This window comes from Ambystoma mexicanum, chromosome 11, assembly GCF_040938575.1.
Source record: "Ambystoma mexicanum isolate Mex_15411 chromosome 11, UKY_AmexF1_1, whole genome shotgun sequence".
NCBI lineage: Eukaryota > Metazoa > Chordata > Amphibia > Caudata > Ambystomatidae > Ambystoma > Ambystoma mexicanum.
In genome coordinates this window covers 352,134,040-352,156,644 of record NC_090934.1, presented here as the reverse complement: position 1 = coordinate 352,156,644, position 22,605 = coordinate 352,134,040, and the positions used below count along the sequence as shown (strand labels likewise).

The 22,605-nt window shown below is 48.2% G+C and overlaps 1 protein-coding gene across 2 annotated transcripts in view; it reads right to left on the bottom strand.

Moving 5' to 3' along the window:
* Positions 1-22,605, bottom strand: part of THEMIS2 (thymocyte selection associated family member 2) — a 465,016-nt gene that overhangs the window by 25,256 nt on the left and 417,155 nt on the right. The window lies entirely within an intron of this gene.

Genomic DNA, 22,605 nt, shown 5'->3' with positions numbered 1-22,605 from the left:
ATTCAACATTTTCCTACATAAGGCCATGCCCGACCTGGGTGCGAGGGGTAACCTGGCTTATGTAGATGATGTCCTCATCAAAAGTTCATCTGTGGAGGAACACATAGCGGAGATCCGTTATGTTCTGACACAGTTGAGGGCCGCCGGAGCAAAACTTTCCTTTCAGAAAGCACAGTGGTGTAGAACCCGTAGCAAAAGTTGAAACAAGTTTTCTTGGATTTCCAAGATCTCTTTGCGGTAGACTCATATGACTGTGGTCGCCCCGACATCCACACCACAACAATTCCCACGGACACTGGAATGACTCCAGTGTTTGTGAAGCAATATCGTTTGCCTCTCGCATCCATGGAGTCCCTTATTGAAATAATTAAGAAACTTGAGTCCCGGGGAATAATCCGTCCAGTACACAGCACCTTCAATAATCCGGTGCTGGGAATATTGAAGCCAAACAGCCAGTGGAGACTCTGCGCCGACCTTAGGGAGCTCAACAAAGGGGTCCATACTTCCCGATGGCCTCTGCCCTACATTGACCAAAGGCTGGCCCAGATTCAGGGGTCACAGGTATTCACAGCAATAGACCTGACCAATGGATACTGGACCGTGCCTGTCAGTAGGGAGGACCAATACAAACTGGCTTTTACCTTTGGGGGCCAGCAGTACACATGGACAAGGACTCCCTTCGGATACCTCAACTCCGGCAATGAATTCAACATTTTCCTACATAAGGCCATGCCCGACCTGGGTGCGAGGGGTAACCTGGCTTATGTAGATGATGTCCTCATCAAAAGTTCATCTGTGGAGGAACACATAGTGGAGATCCGTTATGTTCTGACACAGTTGAGGGCCGCCGGAGCAAAACTTTCCTTTCAGAAAGCACAGTGGTGTAGAACCCGTAGTAATTTCTTGGGGCATGAGATTACTCCTCAGGGTCTCTGTCCCCAGGAAAAGAAAGTGGAAGCACTCCAGAAACTGAAGGATCCCACAACTCTGCGGGAACTAAGGAGCCTCCTAGGACTGACTAATTACAGCAGAAAGTTTATTGAGGGCTACGCAGAGGTCACTAGACCCCTGATTCATCTCTTGATGGGGGGGGTCAAGTGGGAATGGGGTCCAGAACAATCCGAGGCAGTAAGACAACTCAAGAGAAGCCTCTCACAAGTGCCTTGCCTAGCTTACCCTGCCAGAAACAAGGAGTTCTTCCTGGAGACAGGGTTCTCTAATACGTGCTTGACGGCAGTATTATACCAAAAGCATGACAAGGTCAATAAAGTAATCTCCTATGCGAGCAAAACTTTATCCTCTGTGGAGGAAAAATTCAACGATTGTGAGAAGGCACTCCTGGCAACGGTGTGGGCATTGAAGAATTACCGCCCGTTTATCCAGGGGGAACACATCATAGTGGAGACTCCACACCAGCCTCTGCAATATCTCCAAAGTGACAGAATCCGGGCCGGAAATGTGAGTAATTCCCAAATTACTTCCTGGATTCTGTCAATGCAAGGCTTTCCTGTGGAGGTCAGATATGGCCAAAACAAGAAGAGTCCCCTCGCGCAAAGTCGGGCTGACTTACATGATTGTGCCAGAGAAAACTGTCTCGAGGACGAAAGTCTAAAAATCAAGGACAACATGGAGGCATACCTTAATTCCCACACAAAGTCTTTGAAGAAGACAAGTGTGAGGGAATGCCCACTGTCTATGTGGATGGATGCTCTTACCATGTTGACAATAACGGGGAAAAAGAACTTGTGGCCGGCGTAAGGAACGCATGGGTGAATGTGTCATATCCCACAGAAGGAGATGGTCATTGTGGCGCCGTTGGTCCCAATCACGGCTGGCGGCCATTGTTTCTCCCAAGATGGCGGCGTCATCCGATTGCAGTATTCCAGCCTTGCAAGGGATGCTTGCAACTATGGCTCCACCTCCTCAGCAAGGATCCGGTTATCTTGCGGCAGGCACAACGCTCAAGTGTGTTGCTACTCTCCCCAGTCAGCGCTTCGTAAGTTCGCCCCTAGGCTTATACTCTTACTAAATTTCTCATTGCACCTTGCTAATACCTTCCACTGTTTCTGTCTTCTAGAAGCTTTCTTGTCGTACTCCAAGGGCAGAGATTCCGCCTCCTAACCTCTGTTTTCGAGTGCCAGAACGGCTCGAAACAGATCCTTTTCATTTCACCTGTAACCGCTTCCAATCGCACCGGTCTGAACACTTCGTATACATTGTCTCGATTCGGCCTCTTCACTCATTTCCCGACAGTGTAATTCAGAAGGCTTTTTCTTTGCATCACAATCCGAATCTGCTGTCAGGTACCCTTCTCTCCTTCTCATTTGTTCCTATTGCATTTCAGAAAGGTCAGCCTGTTCTAAATTCAGGTCTTTCATGTTTCCCTTACATATCATATTAGATTCCCGAAGTTACATCACGATATCCACGAGTTCTCACTCTATGTGTCTCACAGAAGGAATTCGTACACATGCAATCCTGAGACATTATAGGGCACAATCTCCTTTATAAAGGGTAACTATTTGGCAACTGATATTCTGCTTCCACTCTGTCCTTCAGTGCAAACTTACCATTCTCTAATCTTTACTTTAGTTATTTTCTTTGTGGTATTTGCATTAAGTCACCTGGAACTGAGACTCGACCCAACCTGCTTAACAGAGAAGACGTCCAACAGCTGAGGCGGTCAGGGTTTTCTTCCCCAGAGGGTTTCCCTGGGGAGTTGGGGAGTTCCTTCCTTCCTGGTGCAATTTATCACGGGATAGGAAGAGATTCCCCCGGGGGGGCTTCTCATATTCAACACATTCGAGCTACTGGATCAGGTCAGTGGGTGCATGTTTACAGGGAACCATCATTATTCCTGAAGATTTTAAATGCAAGAACAATAGATTACAGTTAGCAACGCCCAAAAGAATTATAATAAGGGATTTACCTTAGTTTCTTTTCTATGTTTGCATTCTGTTTCCAGGAATAATTATTTTTCCCCTTGCGCGTTCACTGAAATGGATCCGGCTCAACAACAGCAATTATTGGCGGCAGTTCAGTCACTAACGGCCGAAGTCCAAGCACTTAAGCAAAAGAATGCTGTATTACGGCAACACATGGGGAGGTCCCCTAGTTGTTCCGAACTTCCTCCTGGACCTTTACCAGGGGGACGTTTTGATGGAGACCCGCATAAGTTGAGAGAGTTTTTAGAATCTTGCACAGTGCAGTTTACGTTTAAGACTGCATTTTTTCACACTGATAGGGATAAGGTGGGACACATGATTGCTCACCTTACCGGTCCCGCTCTAGCCTGGGCTACCCCTTTAGTTACTTCAAACAATCCAATTCTGGATTCATATCCTGCCTTTGTTAATAGTCTTAAGTCCATGTTCGGGAGGCAGGAGGTCACAGTGTCAGCTCAAGAACAACTATTGGATTTTCGTCAGGGTTCTTTGGATCTCTTGGTCTATATTACTCGCTTCAAACAATTGGCAGCAGGAACGTCCTGGGCTGATGACGCCTTGATTACGCTTTTTAGGCGGGGTTTAAATGAAGAACTTAAGGATGAGGTCTCTAGAGTTCCTCGCCCGCCTAATTTGGCCGAATTAATATCGATGGTTATGCAGATGGACTACAGAATTTTGGAAAGACGTCAGGAAAAGAGACGGCAAAAGAATTTTCGGTCTCAACCTGACAATTCAATTGTCTCCCCCAAGGGAAACTTCTCTGACGAACCAATGCAGATAGGTGCAGCTCGTGGTCCTTTATCCGCTGAGGAGCGACTTCGACGTCGCACCTTAGGGTTATGCATGTACTGTGGTTCCAAGGAGCATTCTTTACAAAATTGTCCGATCATTCTCTCTCGGAAGCAGGGAAACGCTCGAACCCGACCGTCAGGGGAGCCGCGGTTAGGGAATCAGTGAGCGGTTCCCCTTCTTCCTCCATTTCATCCCACATTACAGATGTCCCTGATACCCCTATGTTGGTTCTAAAGGTTACCTTTTCTTGTGATTCCTTGGGTTTAATTGAGGTTCCAGCATTGGTGGATAGTGGGGCAGCAGGTAATTTCATTGACGATATTTGGGCGGCCAAATTTAGAATTCCTCGTTCTTCCAAATCTATTGCTATTCCCGTTGAGTCAGTAGATGGGAGTCCGTTGGTCTCAGGTCCCATCAAGGAACAGACGGTTCCCTTGCGGATGTCCGTTTCTACTCATAGGGAAGTCATCACTTTAGACATTATCCGGACTGCCCATTATCCTGTGATATTGGGATTACCTTGGCTAAGGGTGCACAACCCCTACATTAATTGGTCAGCTGGAACATTTTTTCTAGGTTCCGTTCATTGTCAAGCCCATTGGGCCTCATTACGACCCTGGCGGTAAGGGGTTTACGCCAGCGTTAGCTGCGCCGACCCCTTACCGCCAATTACGAGGTCCCTTAGCGCCATGGAGGTTTTAACACCCGCTTTTGGCGGGTGTTAAAATCCATGGCGCTAAGGGACCATGGAGTTAATTACGCCACCGTAATTTACGGTGGCGTACTTAACGCCTTCCCCACTCCCATTATGCCCTATGGGGCAAAAATGGGAATGGGGAAGGGTAAATGGGGATTGGGGACTTACCGCCCCGCCAAGGTCGGAATGGGGTGGTAAGTCCACCAACCACCATGGCGTAAACATAGTTTACGCCATGGTGGTAAAGTCACGGCCCAGGCGGTAACTTACCGCCTGGGTCGTAATGAGGCCCATTGTTTTCATCGCGGTACTGGTGAACTACTTTCTGCCTCATCTCACAGGGGTGAGGGATTGAGAACTACTGTGCTAAATCAGATTCAGGGATTTCCTGAGCCTTATCACTCTTTCCATAAGGTATTTTCCAATACTGAATATGCTGAACTGCCTCCTCATCGCAGGGATGATTGTGCCATCGATTTACTTCCGGACCTCCCTATCCCATTTGGTCACTTGTATGTGCTATCCGCAAGAGAAAAGGAGGTTCTTAAGGAGTATCTTCACAAAAATGTGCACAATGGTCTCATTACCGAATCCACCTCCCCTGCAGGGGCTTCCTTATTTTTTATTCCCAAAAAAGACTCTGCTGAACTTCGTCCTTGTGTTGACTTTCGCGGATTGAACAAGATTACGGTCCCTGATGGTTATCCTATGCCCCTAATCGCGGACATCCTTGAAGCCATTAAGGGTGCCAGGATTTTCACCAAGTTGGACTTGCGGGGAGCCTACCATCTCATCCGCATCAAATCGGGGGATGAATGGAAGACGGCTTTTAGGACGCCATTTGGACATTATGAGTATCGCGTAATGCCATTTGGATTGTCTAATGCACCTGCGGTCTTCCAGCGCTTTATGGACCATCTTTTCTCTGACATTCTCCTACATTCAGTTATCGTATATCTTGATGATATTTTGGTTTTTTCTACTACACCCGCTGAACACATTGGTCATGTTACAGATGTGCTACAGCGCCTTCTAGACAACCATTTATTCTGTAAGCTGGACAAGTGTGAATTTCATCGAGACAGTGTGGCATATTTGGGATTCATTCTATCCGCTCACGGGGTCTCTATGGATCCCCGGAAAGTTTCTGCTATCCGAGACTGGACTTCTCCAAATTGTGTTAAGGATATCCAGCGATGGGGGGGCGTGGCTTGGAAGCCATGTGAGAGGACGCGCTCTTGGAAGAGCTCCTGAAGATCCTGCATTTATCCTGTGTAAAAGTGCATTGAGACTAACTTTCGCGAGTCAGGAACGAAGGAACCCGTCCATGAATGTATGCTGCATAAATATTGAGGAGCTGAATCCTTCGTAAGCCCGGCAACAACAGAAAAATTGCGATCGAAGATCCGGGAGTCACGGCCCGGACGGAGGGAAGATGGCGGCCATGCCGGACAACGGAGGAGATACATGCGGGGCGATGAAGAGGCATTCTCGTAGTGATCGGTGGCAAAGTAAGCTGTGAAGGGTGAGAATGGCCTCTGGGAGAGAACCGGCGAGTCTCGGTGGGCACCGATTACTTATCACGGGCTTTGGACAGTGACGGTCAGTGGTCGGCACTAGGACCCACCCGAGCTGACCACCCGCCTTGGGTGCCGGAGCATCGCGTGCTGGTCAAGCGGCAGCCTTGGGACGGAGGGCCCACATTGTGTAGGAACTCGCTGGTAGGGACCCAGTCGAGTGGCGGAAGGAGTGACTGCGGAGGTACACTTGGTGCGGGAGAAGCGACTCGCTCCATTGCGAGCAGAAGGTGGGCTCCTCTCTCCCGGGGTGGGGGTGAGGCGGGAGTGTACGGGCCCGCGACATACAGTGGTGGTGGAATGGCGAATAAATCCGTCAGACAGAAAGTGAAACAACCCACATTGGATGAGTTTACCAAGACACCACCAGGCCCAGAAAGTGCTCGGAGCAAGGAGAAGCCATCTGCAGGCGGCATGGCCGCCGCTAGCCCAAATCAGGACGTGTTAGTTGCGCTCGCAGAATTGAAAGCGGATTTGAAAACCGCTTGGGAAGCCAAGCTCGAAATGGTGGTGGCGGACCTGAAAACAGTGCTTGACCTCAAAGTGGGAGAAGTTCGGGAGGAGGTGAACCTACTTCGACAAGATGTGAGGACTCTGTCGGAGCGCACGGAGAGCCTGGAAAAGGAGGGGAGCGCCAACACGGCAGATTGCGCCTCACACAAGGCCGACCTGCATGTCTTGGAACAGAAAGTGCGCAACCTGGAGAACAGGGCCGAAGAAGCAGAAGGGCGCGCCCGGAGGAATAATATCCGTGTAGTGGGCATCCCGGAAGGATTGGAGGGTCACAACCCCACGGACTTCATTGAGAATATGTTGCTCCAAGAGATCACTGGGGGAGTGCTGTCGCAGGGTTTTGCGGTGGAGCGAGCGCATAGAGCATTGGCCAGGAGGCCTCCGCCGGGCGGTCCGCCCAGGCCAATGATAGCCAAAATCCTTAACTACCGAGACAGAGAGAGGATTTTGGAGCATTTTCGCAAAGGAGGAACCATCAAGAGGGGGGAGGCCACCATAACGGCCTACCCAGACTACACCATGATGGTGCAGAGGAGTCGGATGAACTTTGCAGCGGTCAAAAGGAGACTTAGAGAGGCGGGGAAGAAGTATATGCTCCTCTACCCGGCCAAATTGAAGGTGATCCACAACAACAGATCCTTGTTTTTCGAGTCGCCTGAGGAAGCCATGGGTTGGTTGGACATGCAGGGCAGCCCCCAGGAGCCGGAGGTCCAGGCTGATGAAGGTGGCAATAAGAGTTAAGTGCGCTACGACGATAAAGAGTGCAGCCAGAAGACTATGGGACTTGAATATAGTTACTGTTATGGCCGGGGGAGGTCGGGCCTGGAACTGAATGATCAATGCACTGTTTGCACCGTACCTGTGGTTATACGAAGGAGCCTTTCGGGGCTAGTCCATTCACCCCCATTTAGTGTTTTTTAGTTAAGTGGCCGTTAGGGCGACTTTACCCTACTGGGCTCTGTGTGTAACAGCCAGAACTAGATGTGGGGGGGCCTGAGTTCCCGAGGTGGAGCTGGGCAACAGTTGGGGAGGGTGTTGGGGGGACGGGTGGGGGGAATGGGGGGTGCGGGGAAAGTTGGGGTGTACATAGCGTTGGGGAGTTTAAGTTTGACCGCGAGCCCTGGGAGTACATTTTGGATGAGATATCTGGACGGCACGGATGAGCGGGGTGGGTTGGGGGGGAGTGGGCAGGATACCAGTGAATTATGGGGGAGCTAAAATTGCTAACATGGAACGTCAGGGGTCTCAATAGCTATCTAAAACGGAATAAAGTCATGCTATACTTGAGAAGGCAAAAGATAGACATCGCATTGTTGCAAGAAACGCATTTGACCCGAGATAAACTGGAGCTGGTAAAGAAAAAGTGGGGTGGAACGGTGGTGGGATCCACGTACTCGGCTTATGCCAGAGGTGTACTGATCTGGGTGGCGCCACATGTCCCGTTTCAACTGAGGCAGGAAATCTTGGATACTGAGGGGCGCCTGGCTATGGTAAGAGGGGCAATCGAGAATAAAGAGATGTGTGTAGTGAACACGTATGCCCCGAACCAGGGCACGGCAGAGTACTATCGGACTATGAGTGCCAGCCTGAGCTGGTGTGTTGGGAGTGCGGTGTTCTGGGGAGGGGATTTTAACTGTGTGTTGGAGCCGGGGATGGATAGATCCGACGATAAAGTGACTAGGCCCGCCCCGGCAGCCCGGGCGCTGCGGACGCTGCTGCGAGACTTCGAGCTCGAGGATGTGTGGAGGACTAAGCACCCCAATGTGAGACAGTACTCACACTACTCGGCCCCGCAGCAGTTGCACACCAGGCTTGATTATATCTTTGCCACATCGGATGTCTTGACAGAGGTGTCCAGGGCGGAATATAAAGCGAGGGTCCTATCGGACCACTCGCCATTGGTGGTGGGTTGGCAATATGGCCGCCCCAGAGCGCGGATCCCGACGTGGCGTCTGCGCGCAGAGGCGCTTAAAGACCAGGTTTTCAGGGAAGATATGCGGGAGGAAATAGCTAGTTATTTCGATACCAATACTGGCAGCGTTGATTCGGCGGGAACTCTGTGGGAGGCTTTTAAGGTTGTGATGCGAGGGGTGGCGATTGCCAAATCGAAAGGCTTGCAGAATGGGGTCCTGGTTGATTTACAGAGGGCAGAAAGCCAGTTGGAACGGGCGTTGAAGAGCGAGCCCATAGACAACGAGCTGGTGCTTAAACTGCAACAGCAGTGTACGGAACATTGGGGGAGGCTCTGTAACCTAAACTATAAAAAATATATTGAGAGACAACACGCGGGAGGAGACAAAACGGGCCGTCTCCTGGCATGGCTATATAAGAAAGAAACCCCGAGACCCCCGATTAGGACGATTACTAGAGAGGATGGGAAGCAGATAGATACCCAAGAGGGCATAAACGAACAATTTGTGAATTACTATAGGGAATTGTACGGGGATCCGGGTGGCGGTGACCGGGAGGATATGCTGGAGACCCTGCAAGATATTGGGCTGCCCAGGATAAGCACGGAAGAAAGAGAGGAATTAGATGCCCCGATAACATTGGAGGAGTTGGAGGCGGTTGTCCGGCAACTACCCACTAGTAAGACCCCAGGGACGGACGGCCTGCCCAGCGAATTTTACAAAACCTTTGGAGCGGAAGTGCTCCCCCCGATGCTTGATATGCTCAATGAGGCGTTCGAGACGGGGAGGTTGCCGGAATCGCTCAGAGAGGCGGTCATTGTACCGCTCCCTAAGCCCAATAAACCCAGGCATAGTTGTGGGTCGTACAGGCCAGTATCTATGCTGAATCAGGACAGCAAGATACTAACGGCTGTCCTGGCAAACAGACTGCGGAGGGTGATAGGCAAACTGGTACACCCGGACCAAACAGGGTATGTCCCGGGGAGGAATATCACCCAAAACCACAGACGCCTCCACCGGGTGATAGAGATGGGATCCATTAGCGACGGGGAAATGGCGATAGTGTCGTTGGATGCTGTAAAGGCCTTCGATTCGGTTAATTGGGGGTGGCTGCTGACGGCCTTGAGAGAATACGGACTGGGTCCAAGATACGTTAGATGGGCGGAGCTGCTGTATAGTGCTCCACTGGCCAGGGTCCGGACGGGGGCAATCATATCCGAGAGATGGCAACTCAGCAGAGGCACTAGACAGGGGTGTCCTTGGTCCCCGATGCTGTATATCCTGGCCCTGGAACCCCTGGCACTGTACCTGCGGCAGCAGTACGACATTGTGGGTATTGAGATTGGGAGGGAAAAGCATCTGATATCCCTGTATGCGGACGACTTGTTATTGTACCTGAGTCATCCGGAGGAGAATTTACAGTATATCCTGGACGTGATGGGGAGATATGCGAGGTTGTCAGGCATAGCGGTCAACCCCCAGAAGTCGAACATTTTCCCATTGGGCTGCTATACGGGTGTCCCCATAGAGAGGCTGCCGGTGCTACAGGTGCCCTGGGCAGTTAACACGTTTCGTTACCTGGGAATAGATGTCTACCACACGGTAGAGAAAGAACATAAGTGTAACACTGAGATGGCTGTTGAGAAGATACGCGCATGCATGAGTTTCTGGCAGAAGTTGCCCCTGGCGATGATGGGGCGTGGAGCAATGATTAAAATGGTGGTTCTGCCTAGGCTGCTACACTACTTTAGTAACATCCCATATATGATCCCTAAGGGTTTTTTTGCTAAAATAAATGGGGTTTGCAGAGAGTTCCTGTGGCATGGCACTCGAAACAGGGTAGCACTCTGGAAGTTGCAGAACTCTCATGAAAAAGGGGGAGTTAGACTCCCAAACTTTGAGGCTTATTACATAGCGAGCCAACTACAGTTTGTATCCAAATGGCTTTCCGACGAAGAGACCCCAGAACTTAGATTATTCGGGCATGATTGTGCCCCATTTTTCCTGAAGGAAGTCATTTGGTTGCCAGAAACTGTTACGAGAAAGTACCCGGCGATGGTGAGGCTGGGATGGAAGATGTGGAGACGAGCATGCAAACTGATGGGAGACCCACTCCCGTGTTCTCCGCAGATTCCACTAGTTGCCCTGGCGGGGGTAGATGGACAGCTGAGGGGGATTATTAGGACCTATTGGGAATCTGTGGGGTTGGTGACATTGGGTGATGTGTGGCAGGAGGGTGCCATCAGAGCGTTTGAGGAACTTAGCGGGGAGGTTGGATTACATGGAGGCCAATATGTAACATACCACAGATTGGGGAGGAAAATTCGGGAACTATGGCCTGAATTTACCTTGGCAGACGAATCGGAGGTTACACTGGAAGGGATATACGACACGACGGAAGGGGGACATGAGATCTCTAGGTTGTATGAGATGGTGATGTTGAAGGTTGGGAAGGAATTGACAGGCCTACGATCGGAATGGGAGTGCGAGGTGGGGACCCAGATGGGAGATGGGATGTGGGAACGGGCTCTAAGATACCACAGGAAAGTATCTCGAAATGCCAGACTGCAGCAGGTACAGCTATATGTCACGCACAGAGCGTATATGACCCCACTGCGGATATCCAAATTCCGGAATGCGGGCAGACAGGCGTGCCCTAAATGCGACGAAGAAAATGCGGACATGACGCATATGTTCTGGGCATGCCCAGTGATCGAGGGGTTCTGGAGGGAGGTGGCGCGCAAGCTAGGAGAGAAAGGGGTCACGCTTGCCATAGACACCGCCTGGGCATGCCTGCTGGGTGGGTTTTCCAGACCTAGGAAGCAGAAACATGTGTGTAAACTGAAAGACTTGGCGTATGTGCTGGCCAAACGGAGAATAGCCATGGGCTGGAAAAAATGTAGCAAGCCACGGGTTGAGGTGTGGTGGAATGACCTACAGAAATGGGCGGAGGCCGAGACAGCAGTGTGGCAGGAGGCGAGTTGTATGTCTTGGGAGGAGGAACTGGCCTCTTTGATGGCATGGAGGACTTTGATATCTTGCATATTTGGGACAGGGATGGCTTCGGGAGGGTCGGATGACAACGAGGCCCGCTCATGTGCGGCAGATACGGAATGTGACATGGAAACTGGCTCGCGAGGGGGGAGGGATCAGGGAGGTAGTGCGCACTAATGATTAAATGCTTTATTGTAATATTGTTAATTGCACTACGGTTTGGTTTGTATTGTTGTTTGTGTTGAAAAATCAATAAACTTTTTTAAAAAAAAAAAAAAAAAAAAGGATATCCAGCGATTCCTGGGGTTTGCCAACTTTTATCGGCGATTTATTCCTAGATTTTCTGAGATCATTTTGCCATTAACGGCTCTCCTCAAGAAAGGGGTTCCGTTTCATTGGTCCGTGCAAGCAGAAGAGGCTTTCACCTCCCTAAAGGGCTGTTTCATGACAGGGCCTATTCTGCTCTCTCCTGATCAAGGAAAGAGATTTATTGTAGAGTCGGATGCCTCCCACTTCGCCCTTGGGGCTATCCTTCTTCAGGAAGATGGACAGGGAGTGGAATGTCCCGTTGCGTATATGTCTAAGACCCTTTCTCCTTCGGAACTGAACTATACAGTCCTTGAGAAGGAGTTGCTTGCCATCAAACGGGCTTTTGAGGAATGGCGACATATGCTGCTAGGAGCCCAATTTGCGGTTGAGGTTCGGACAGACCATCACAATCTTCGAGCCCTTCAGAATGCACAAACTCGGAATAGCAGACAAGCCCGTTGGGCTCATTTTTTTTCTCCGTATGAGATTGTGTTTACCTTCATTCCTGGCAAGAGTAATTTAAAGGCTGATGCTTTATCTAGGAAGGAATCTACTGAGTGGGCTCATTTCCGGGCCGAACCTTTATTTCCCAATGCTCGTTTTGTACATGTGATTTCTAGTTTTCTTCAGTCCGTAGCCAACGCTACGTTGGTTTTTCAACAGGAGAACCCTGACGTTTTTCGGGCACTGGGGCTCACTATCTCTCAGGGTTGTGGTTACCGGCATCGGAAACTGTTTCTGCCCTCGACGGAACTCCAAAAGACTATTCTTACAATGTGTCACGACTCGCTTATGGCTGGTCATCGAGGAGTCAACAATACTACGGAGCTGGTCCGCGGTAACTTCTGGTGGCCTAATCTTGTGGAGGATGTGAAGCAATATGTGGCTGCCTGTACCGTCTGTTTACAATCTAAGGCACCTCGATGTTCCCCCTTGGGTCTCCTCACGAGAATGCCCGTTCCGGTTCGTCCATGGCAGATCATTTCCACGGACTTTGTAGTGGATCTTCCTAAATCAGCGGGATGTACGACCATTATGGTCACTATTGACTACTTCACGAAGATGGCCCACTTCGTGGCTTTGCCTAAGGTAACTACCTCGGCGCAGATGGCAAGGATCTTTATTACGCATATTTTTTCTGTTCATGGCTTACCGGATACGATTGTTTCTGATAGGGGTCCCCAGTACACTTCTAGATATTGGCAGCAACTGTGCAGGATGCTTGGTGTTACCCGTGCTTTGAGCTCGGGATTTCATCCGCAAACGAATGGACAGACGGAACGATTGAATCAGACCCTTGAGGGTTATCTCAGGTGCTATGTTTCAGCGTCTCAGGACAATTGGACGGAGTTGTTGTCTTTGGCTCAATTTGCCTATAATAATGCACATCACGCATCATTGGGATCCAGTCCGTTTCACTGTTCCTATGGGTTCCATCCTACCTGCTTCCCTGTAGGGGTGTCGTCTGCATCTTCTTTTCCGGATGTCGTCTGTCTGCTGCAGGATATTCAACAGGGTCATCAGAAGGCTCTGACTTCTCTTCAGAACGCTCAGGAACGGATTAAGCGTTTTGCTGATCGCCGACGCTCTCCAGCTCCGGTTTTTGCATCCGGGGACAGGGTATGGTTGGCCTCTCGATTTCTTCCTCGGCACCTGGTGCCTTCCAAACTTTCTCCTAAGTACTTTGGTCCATTCCCTGTGCTTCAACGTTTGGGTGAGGCGGCCTATCGTCTACAACTTCCTCCTTCTTGGTCCAGGATTCACCCGGTTTTTCATGTTTCTTAACTTAAGCAGGATGTGGCGGATCGCTTTTCTCGTCATCTGGTTGCTCGTCCTCCTCCTGTTTCGACTCCTTCGGGGCCGGAGTTTGAGGTAGCCGGAATTTGCGATTCCCGTTACCACCGGGGCCGTCTTCAGTACTTGGTGGATTGGCGTGGATATTAGCCGGCTGAACGGTCCTGGGAACCGGCTTCTGCCGTTCATGCTCCGCAGCTGGTTCGCCGGTTTCATCGTTCTCATCCCGGCAAACCAGGTACGTCAGCTCTTTGGAGGGGGCATACTGTCATATCCCACAGAAGGAGATGGTCATTGTGGCGCCGTTGGTCCCAATCACGGCTGGCGGCCATTGTTTCTCCCAAGATGGCGGCGTCATCCGATTGCAGTATTCCAGCCTTGCAAGGGATGCTTGCAACTATGGCTCCACCCCCTCAGCAAGGATCCGGTTATCTTGCGGCAGGCACAACGCTCGAGTGCGTTGCTACTCTCCCCAGTCAGCGCTTCGTAAGTTCGCCCCTAGGCTTATACTCTTACTAAATTTCTCATTGCACCTTGCTAATACCTTCCACTGTTTCTGTCTTCTAGAAGCTTTCTTGTCGTACTCCAAGGGCAGAGATTCCGCCTCCTAACCTCTGTTTTCGAGTGCCAGAACGGCTCGAAACAGATCCTTTTAATTTCACCTGTAACCGCTTCCAATCGCACCGGTCTGAACACTTCGTATACATTGATTCGATTCAGCCTCTTCACTCATTTCCCGACAGTGTAATTCAGAAGGCTTTTCCTTTGCATCACAATCCGAATCTGCTGTCAGGTACCCTTCTCTCCTTCTCATTTGTTCCTATGGCATTTCAGAAAGGTCAGCCTGTTCTAAATTCAGGTCTTTCATGTTTCCCTTACATATCATATTAGATTCCCGAAGTTACATCACGATATCCACGAGTTCTCACTCTATGTGTCTCACAGAAGGAATTCGTACACATGCAATCCTGAGACATTATAGGGCACAATCTCCTTTATAAAGGGTAACTATTTGGCAACTGATATTCTGCTTCCACTCTGTCCTTCAGTGCAAACTTACCATTCTCTAATCTTTACTTTCGTTATTTACTTTGTGGTATTTGCATTCAGTCACCTGGAACTGAGACTCGACCCAACCTGCTTAACAGAGAAGACGTCCAACAGCTGAGGAGGTCAGGGTTTTCTTCCCCAGAGGGTTTCCCTGGGGAGTTCCTTCCTTCCTGGTGCAATTTATCACGGGATAGGAAGAGATTCCCCGGGGGGGCTTCTCATATTCAACACATTCGAGCTACTGGATCAGGTCAGTGGGTGCATGTTTACAGGGAACCATTATTATTCCTAGAGATTTTAAATGCAAGAACAATAGATTACAGAATGAGTCCCCAGAACCCTCCACTGGATACAAAATTGGTCCCCAAAGTAGTCAGGTGGCAGAATTGATGGCTGTGCATCAAGCCATCCTCACTGCTGTCCAACATCCACTCCACGAACTGGTCATAATCACAGATTCGGATTATGTACGGAACGGGTTCGTGGAGCACCTGGTTAATTGGAAAACCAGAGGCATGTTATGTGCTAATAACAAACCCTTGAAACATGGGAAGTTAATTCAAAACATTGATGATCTGGTCACCTCGAATGGGATGACCATCTACTGGAAAAAGATCAAGGGTCATTCCAAAGTAGAGGGACCAGACAAAACTGGAAATGACTTAGCTGATCAGCTGGCCAAAACCGGGGCCATCCAAGGGGAGGTAATAGAAATAGAGTCCCTTTTGGGGGAAATCCAGGTCACTGCTATCACTAGGTCCCAGACAAATGCTCACAATGATTTTTCAACTGCCCAATGGAATAAGGAGACCCCTGATGCTGATTTAATTACAGCTCAGAAGGGGGATCCAATCATTGGTAAGTTTTACCAACACCTTGAGGACCCTGAGAACTTTCCCCTGACGGATACTGATTACATTGGGAAAGAGGACCTAGAAGTGTTGATGAAATGTCCAAAAATGTTCCGAATCCAAGACGGTTTGTTGGTAAGGAAATCCCAAGCTGGCCATGATCAGTGGGTGGTTCCTACCTCATTCCGAAGCCTGATGTTAAGTCACGCCCATGATGCGGCCACCGCCGGTCATGGGGGGTTTCATACAACACTTGAAATCTTAAGAGAAGTTGCATACTGGCCACACATGGGGCAGGACCTCGGCCAATACTTCAAGGGGTGTCTTGTGTGTGCACAATTTCAGCCAGCATCCCTCACACACCGTGCGCCTCTCCAAAAGAGGGGGATGACACTTCCATGGTCAGATTTGCAAATCGACTTTGTAGGCCCTGTAATTCGCTCGTCTAGAGGAAACAAGTACATGTTGACCATTACATGCTTGTTTACCAAGTGGGTGGAATGTCTCCCGGCCCCAAACTGCAAGGTAGAAACAGCAGCTGCCCTGATGATTAACCACATCTTTTCCCGTTTTGGTCTACCTCAAAGGATTGAGTCAGACAGAGGTAGCCATTTCACCAGCGAGGTAATGACAAAGATGTGGGAGATACTGGGGGTCAAAAGGAAGTTACATATTGCTTACCGGCCAGCTTCCTCTGGGGCAGTAGAACGCCACAACCGAACCATTGTGAGCATCTTAAAAAAGTTTGTGGCAGATTCTGGGCCAAGTTGGGATATCCGACTACCTCTGGTCCTAATGGCCATCAGATCTACCCCTTCATCTGCAACTAAAATGTCACCATTTGAGTTGATGACCGGACGCAAGATGGTGCTTCCCCAGCATTTGCTCTACAAGACCCAAGAGCAGACGTTGATAAATGCCTCCACAACTCATGAGTATGTGGAGAATTTAAGGAAACACCTTCAACATGCTTTGCCTATGCTCAGCGGAATCTAGAAAGATCAGCTGATAGCATGAAAACCCACTATGACCTGAAAACCACCAGAAAAGTATACAAGGTGGGGGACCGGGTCTATCTATACAATTTCCAAAGGAACCAGGCCAAAGAGCGAAAATGTTTGCCTACATGGAAGGGACCGTTTGAAATTATAGACAAGATCTCCCCTGTAGCGTATAAGATCCGCATCCCCAAAGGTAGTCTGGCGGAAGGGGAAGACAAGTGGGTACATATAAATCAGCTAAAGTGTTGCCATCCCAGGCACACTCTGCAGCAACTGGAGGAGTCCTCTGCAATACCAGAGGGGACCGCTCCAGATTAATTCAGTTCCCATCCTAAAATATCCCACATATAGTCTCTAAAATATTATGATTGGGAAAAAAAAAATGTTTCATGATGATATCTTGTTTTTCAAAATAAGAATGCTATGATCTATTCTCATGATTTATAAAATGTATATGTCGCCCCACTATATCAATAGTGGTGGAAAAATGTCTATGAATAGGTATTGCCGCTTTTGCTTTGTCGTCCTAGGAGAAAGAAAACCTGGAGACTGGCCAAGGAGGACGACCGGGGACTGGGAGCAAAGATCCGAGGGGCCGGGGTACCTCCCAATATTCCCATCAGGACCGGCGAGGAGAACCGGTCGATCAAACTGGGTGGAGGAAAAGATGCTGAACTGTGCCATCTACAGAATTGGAAGAAGATAATGCGGACATACCAGCTTAGGGCTCAAAACATCCTTTGCACCCGACTTCCCCTTGACTCAATCAAAGCGCAGTTGGGCGGGGGGGTTTGTCAAGGGTTTTGACCCATGTTGAACCAATAGACTGGGTAGATCTGGGGATGATCTGTCGTCGCCCATCATTCCATCCCAGAGTCCAGGAGAACTGCGCAGTTGTGTGCACACCAAAATAATCGGCTGACCTGCCACCCACCAGTGCGAGCGTGCTGGGTCAGAAGAGCCATGGGTGAAATGGGGTGCCAAAGAGAAAAACAGCAGTGCTTGTTAGCTAAAAATCACTTTAAAAATCACCCTTTGTTTCTCTGAATGCAAGCTCAAAATGCCCATTTCAAACATTGCGAGATATCCAAAAATATCACTGAACACCAGCAGACATGTGGCAGAATGAATTCTTGCGTGCATACTAAATCTGGAAAGATGAAGAGCCCAAAACAATGTTTATAACAAAACTGGCTGAGCTGTGGATGTCAGCAGCTTAATTGAAATTGGATTTAAAACCACTAAAATCGAAATGTTTAAATTCAATGAGTGACCTACTTTTGAGTGTCACATAGTTTGCAACTGTTAAATGTCATGATTTTGAACTTAGAATCAGCATTCTAGCTGCATGTGTAAAAATTATAAGTTTGATTCAAACTGGGAACAAACAGGACATTTAGCTGAAGCTTGGCTTAAAGAAATTGAATTCTGCCTGACAACTACCCCCGACAGGAGTTGAACTGGCTCAACAACTCTTCCCAGGCCTGGCTGCATCCTGCTGCCCCCACCAAAAGGAGATCACACCCCTCTAATTGAATTAAGGGAGGGGTACCTGCAGACTGCAGGAAATTGAACAAAGCCCTGTCCTGGACTCAGGCAAATGTTATATTGGGGGGGGTCGTAAATGGCTTCCTCTTGGGAGAAACTGGGAGGGGCAGTGCCTGTGAGAGCAAACTGAGCTTGGGGAAGTGGACAAACCAGAAACTCCACCATGTGCTTGGGGGAAACCACACCCCTTTGGGCCAGAGCATCATTTAAAAAAAAGATGGATAATTCATAGTACGGACTTGTCAGAATTATATAAGTAATATCATTATTCTTGTGATTTTTCTGTGCACGTTTTAAGAGGTGTTAGGACCCTGTGGTGTATTCTGGGGGTTTGCTAGCGGAAAATAGGGTCTTACTCCAAATGTCTGCATGTTAAAAATCTGACACTTCATCAATTAATGTCCATACTCCTTGCGCACATTTGTGTAATTTTTTGTAAATGTCCGATATTGGTAAACCAACCAAAAAGCGCAAAATGTTGTCATTTCTGAATCCCAGCTCGCAGGAACATGGGGCTTGAACAGAGACCTGTCTTAATTCATCTGTAATATGTACATGTAATGTCAACCACTTGTGTATCTGGGAAATATGTATTTGAATCAAATATAGATTTGTGTGCAATTTGACAAGGGGAGGTTCCTCTGACCATAAAACCTACAGCATCACTCTGACACTCCATTTCTTTCCCCCAATCAAGGGAGAGAGGAAAGCTTGGCCAATGATAAGTGAGAGGGGCAGGCTTAGCTAGGCCCAGGCACACACCCATTTTCAAAACACATAAAAGGAACATTGAAACCCAGGTAGAGAGATTCACTTTCCACTTTCTTGCGGGACGCTTTGCCGGGAGACTTCAGACTTCACATCCAGAGATCCAGACTTCAAATCCATCAATCTCCAGAACCTGTAGCAGAAATTAACTCCAGAATTTGTAGCAGAGAGGCTTGAATCCACAAGCTGAATCCTCTTCAGCAGGCCTCAAAACCAACCAAACTATTCAACAGCGGGCGAGCTGTTTGAATTTTTTGCCAAGAATTTTTGCAAGAACCTGTAGCAGTATCCAGAAAGCAGTGCTGTATCCGGAACCAGAGAGAACCACAAACCAGACCGTTGTGAGCAGAACCGGTGCTTGACAGACCCAGAGAGCAGAGCTGACCCAGATAGCCGGGACTTCAGAACCACCCGCCGTAAGTCCCGTCCAAGCTGACCAGACCTTGACGGCTTATTTCAAAAATCTAGTGTGAGTACTCACTGTGCCAAAACCAATCTCTTAGTTTAAAATAATCTAATCCAAACTATTTTAGCCTATTAGAACTGCCTCCTAGAATCGTGCCATTCTGTCATCGTTAAAACTGAAAACTGTCATCTGTCATTCTGAGCTTTAAAATTTCTAATCCGAAAAACTACCTTGACTAAATCGGCCGTATCTCCGGAACCGTTTGTGCTAGGAGCGAGTTTTAACTGTCATCTTAAAGCTAAGATTCTAGGCTTTCCAACAACTTGCTACTCCTTATAGGGCCTCCGTAATTACGCTCGGTGCACGCGTTTAAATTTGCCACAATTTGACATTTTGCACAATTTCAGCCACGTGTAAAAATCAGCAGCTCCTTGCTTTCCTTTGCTAAAATTCGTTTTAACCTGCTAGTTATTCATAGAGCATTGCTAAAGTGAGCCTGAACTAATATAAACTAGATATCACCCACCCTGAACACCCTATAGGGAATTAAAAGCCTTTTTAGCATATTTTTCACTTAATTGCAACCACATCAAAGTATCTTCCCTGTGTTAAAACTCATACCTGTTTTCCTCTAAGCTTGCTAGGGGGAACTGAATTATATTTGATTGCATTCCTGAGAACTGTGTGTCTTCTTTCCATCTCCTTATATTGTATAAAGGGGGGGGGAGTGAATTGTCAAGGAAAAGTGATTACATTCTCTTTTGTTGAAGCCATATCAAGTTAGTTTCTGTACTGCATTTCATTCATCATTGCGTTTCCTTGAACCATATAAAGCAGTCTTTCCCACCTCATTCTTCTGTTCCTATTCATAAGTAACCAAGAACTATGCTACTGTAGGATTACCTCTTGCTGATTACTGCTCATATTCACAAGTGTACTATCCATTATCAATTTATTTATAGAAGTGTGATATATATATATATATATATATATATATATATATATATATATATATATATATATATATATAGTTTAATTTTTCAAATAAACCTTTTAAATTTGCAAAACAAGCCTACTTCTTGGCTTAGTGGGGTCAAGGGGGATTCTAAGAGAGGGGTGTTATACAAGGGTTCATCATCCAGATTATAACTTGCCATAAAAATACATGAATAAGGACTTCCCTTGGGCACCCGAGACAATGCACTGACTTAGTGGGATCGCTTGATTGGAGTCACTTACAGCACTTACCCTTGCACTTGCCATCTGCTGGCCGTACTTTTACTTATTGTTATTTATTTATCCCATGTACTGCACTGTCTCCCTGCCCCGCACTTTCCCACTTCCCTCTGCCATGCACTTGCGCGATCTGAATGACGCGTGGCCTAGTAGGATCATTGTCCGCCCTCCCTCTGTTCCCCTCCCTTGACACCTGGCCTAGTAGGATCATTGTCCGCCTTCCCTCTATTCCCCCTCCCTTGCCTCGTCACGCCTTAAAACACTTGTGTATAGGCGCGTTACAAATGCCATATCATATCATATCACATGCAGGGCTGGGAGGGTGGCAAGATGACAGGTTTATTTAATCCTGTTGGATTCTGGGTAGTGGGAGGGAAATACATAAGCATTTAATACCTATCCGGCAGACACTGTGCGTACAGATGGGCTCATTCAGGACCAACCAAGTAACTCCCACTCACAAGTGGTGTTACCAAGATTCCACCCTCTCCCCAATCATCTTCAAGCTATACATGGAGGCCTTGGGAACTCTCCTAAATGACCCTCACAGAGGCATGTACCTTAAGGTCTGTGGCACCCAGGACATCACTAACCTCTGTAAATGCCTGGCTACAATCCAAACATAAATGTCAAATACGTTCCTCAAACTGAACCCCACCAATACTGAATGTGTCCTCAAAGGTCCCCCGCCATACAATAAACTCAGACAAAGCCCTGGGCTTCATTGTTAGCAGCATCCGTTCCTTCCAAAAGCACATAACCAAAAAGGTACGTGGTTCCAGATCTCCACACTGTGCAATCTCAAACCCTTAATACCTCCACATTACTTCTGCACAGTGGTCCAAGCCTTCATGATCTCACAGTTTTACAGGGGGAAATACCTTCCTTATCGCGCCTAGAAACACTTGTGTGCAGGCACGTTACACATGACTTATCATATCATACAGGGTTTCCAGCACAAACCTGGCCCGCATGAAGGCAGCCCACCACACTGCAGCCCGCCTCATTGGAGGCGCCATATCTCTCTCCTGCACTGTGTGAGCTTCATTGGCTCCTCCATTCTGCCAGGATCATATTCAAAACAGCATGTTTCACCTACAAAGCAGCCTTGAATGGGGATCTATGTGAAAAAGTAGTAGTGGAACTATATTCCCTGCTGGCCTGCTCCCACGACCACAAACTCCATCACCACTCCCTCTCCCATGCACATTCCAAATCCCCAAACAAACACACCTGCTATTTAAGGGAATGTTCAGTGCAAGTTTCAACTTCTGTCTAAACTTTTATTTGAAAATTAACCCATTCAGAAAACGGTTTCTTTTTAAAATAAAAGTATAGGAACAGTAAAACTTTTTTTTGTTAAGTAGAAGAGCACCGCTCCCAACAACTCCCACCCACTTCAACCACTGCTTGTGGGTCTGATGCCCCTTGTTCCTGCTCTCCTTATTTATGCATGATAAGCCCATGCATTATTTCTAGACATCCCGCAGTTCAGGCACAGCGGCCTATCCCGAAAAAAAACTTTGCAAAAGCATGCATTACCTCCAATGGAACACCAGCATACTTGGCGGCTCAACTCGTCTGGAGGCTCCTGCACTCCCCAGAGCAAATCTATCAAAAGGCCGGAGTCTAAGCTAGCCCGTAAAGAGAAGACTCCCAAGTAGTCCTCCTGCCATGCTCTGACTATCTGGAACTCATTCCCTGCATATGCTCGAAATGAGCCCACCATATTCCAGTTCTGCAAAACCAAAAACCTGCTGGACGAATAAAAGTCTCGCCCTCTCTCCATCAACAGTACTGTGCTACAGTTTAAAATGCCAAGCCCAAAGCTGACCCCTCGTATTGGAAAGTGGTCCGTTGATCTTTTACATTGCTAACGTTAATAACGTTGGCGGATGAAACAGAACAATAGGTACTTTTCTTCCTGTTTGGATGAGGAAGGATATTTTGTATGTTGTACTTGGGATTAGCGCAGGAAGTAGAAAAGGGACGTGGCGGGGGAGGCACATACAACATACAATTACACGTTGTTAGCTATTAATAGACTTCAGGAGCACCAACTTTAAATCAGAACTCTGTCTCTTCTCTCTGGCCCACTTTCTCTCCCCCTTGTCTAGTCTTTCTCCTATTCTTTACCTTAAAATGCCAGTGACCAGGAATGTATTGAGGAGAAAGGAGGCTGAAACTTCCCCACCCATCCCAAACTTTAAC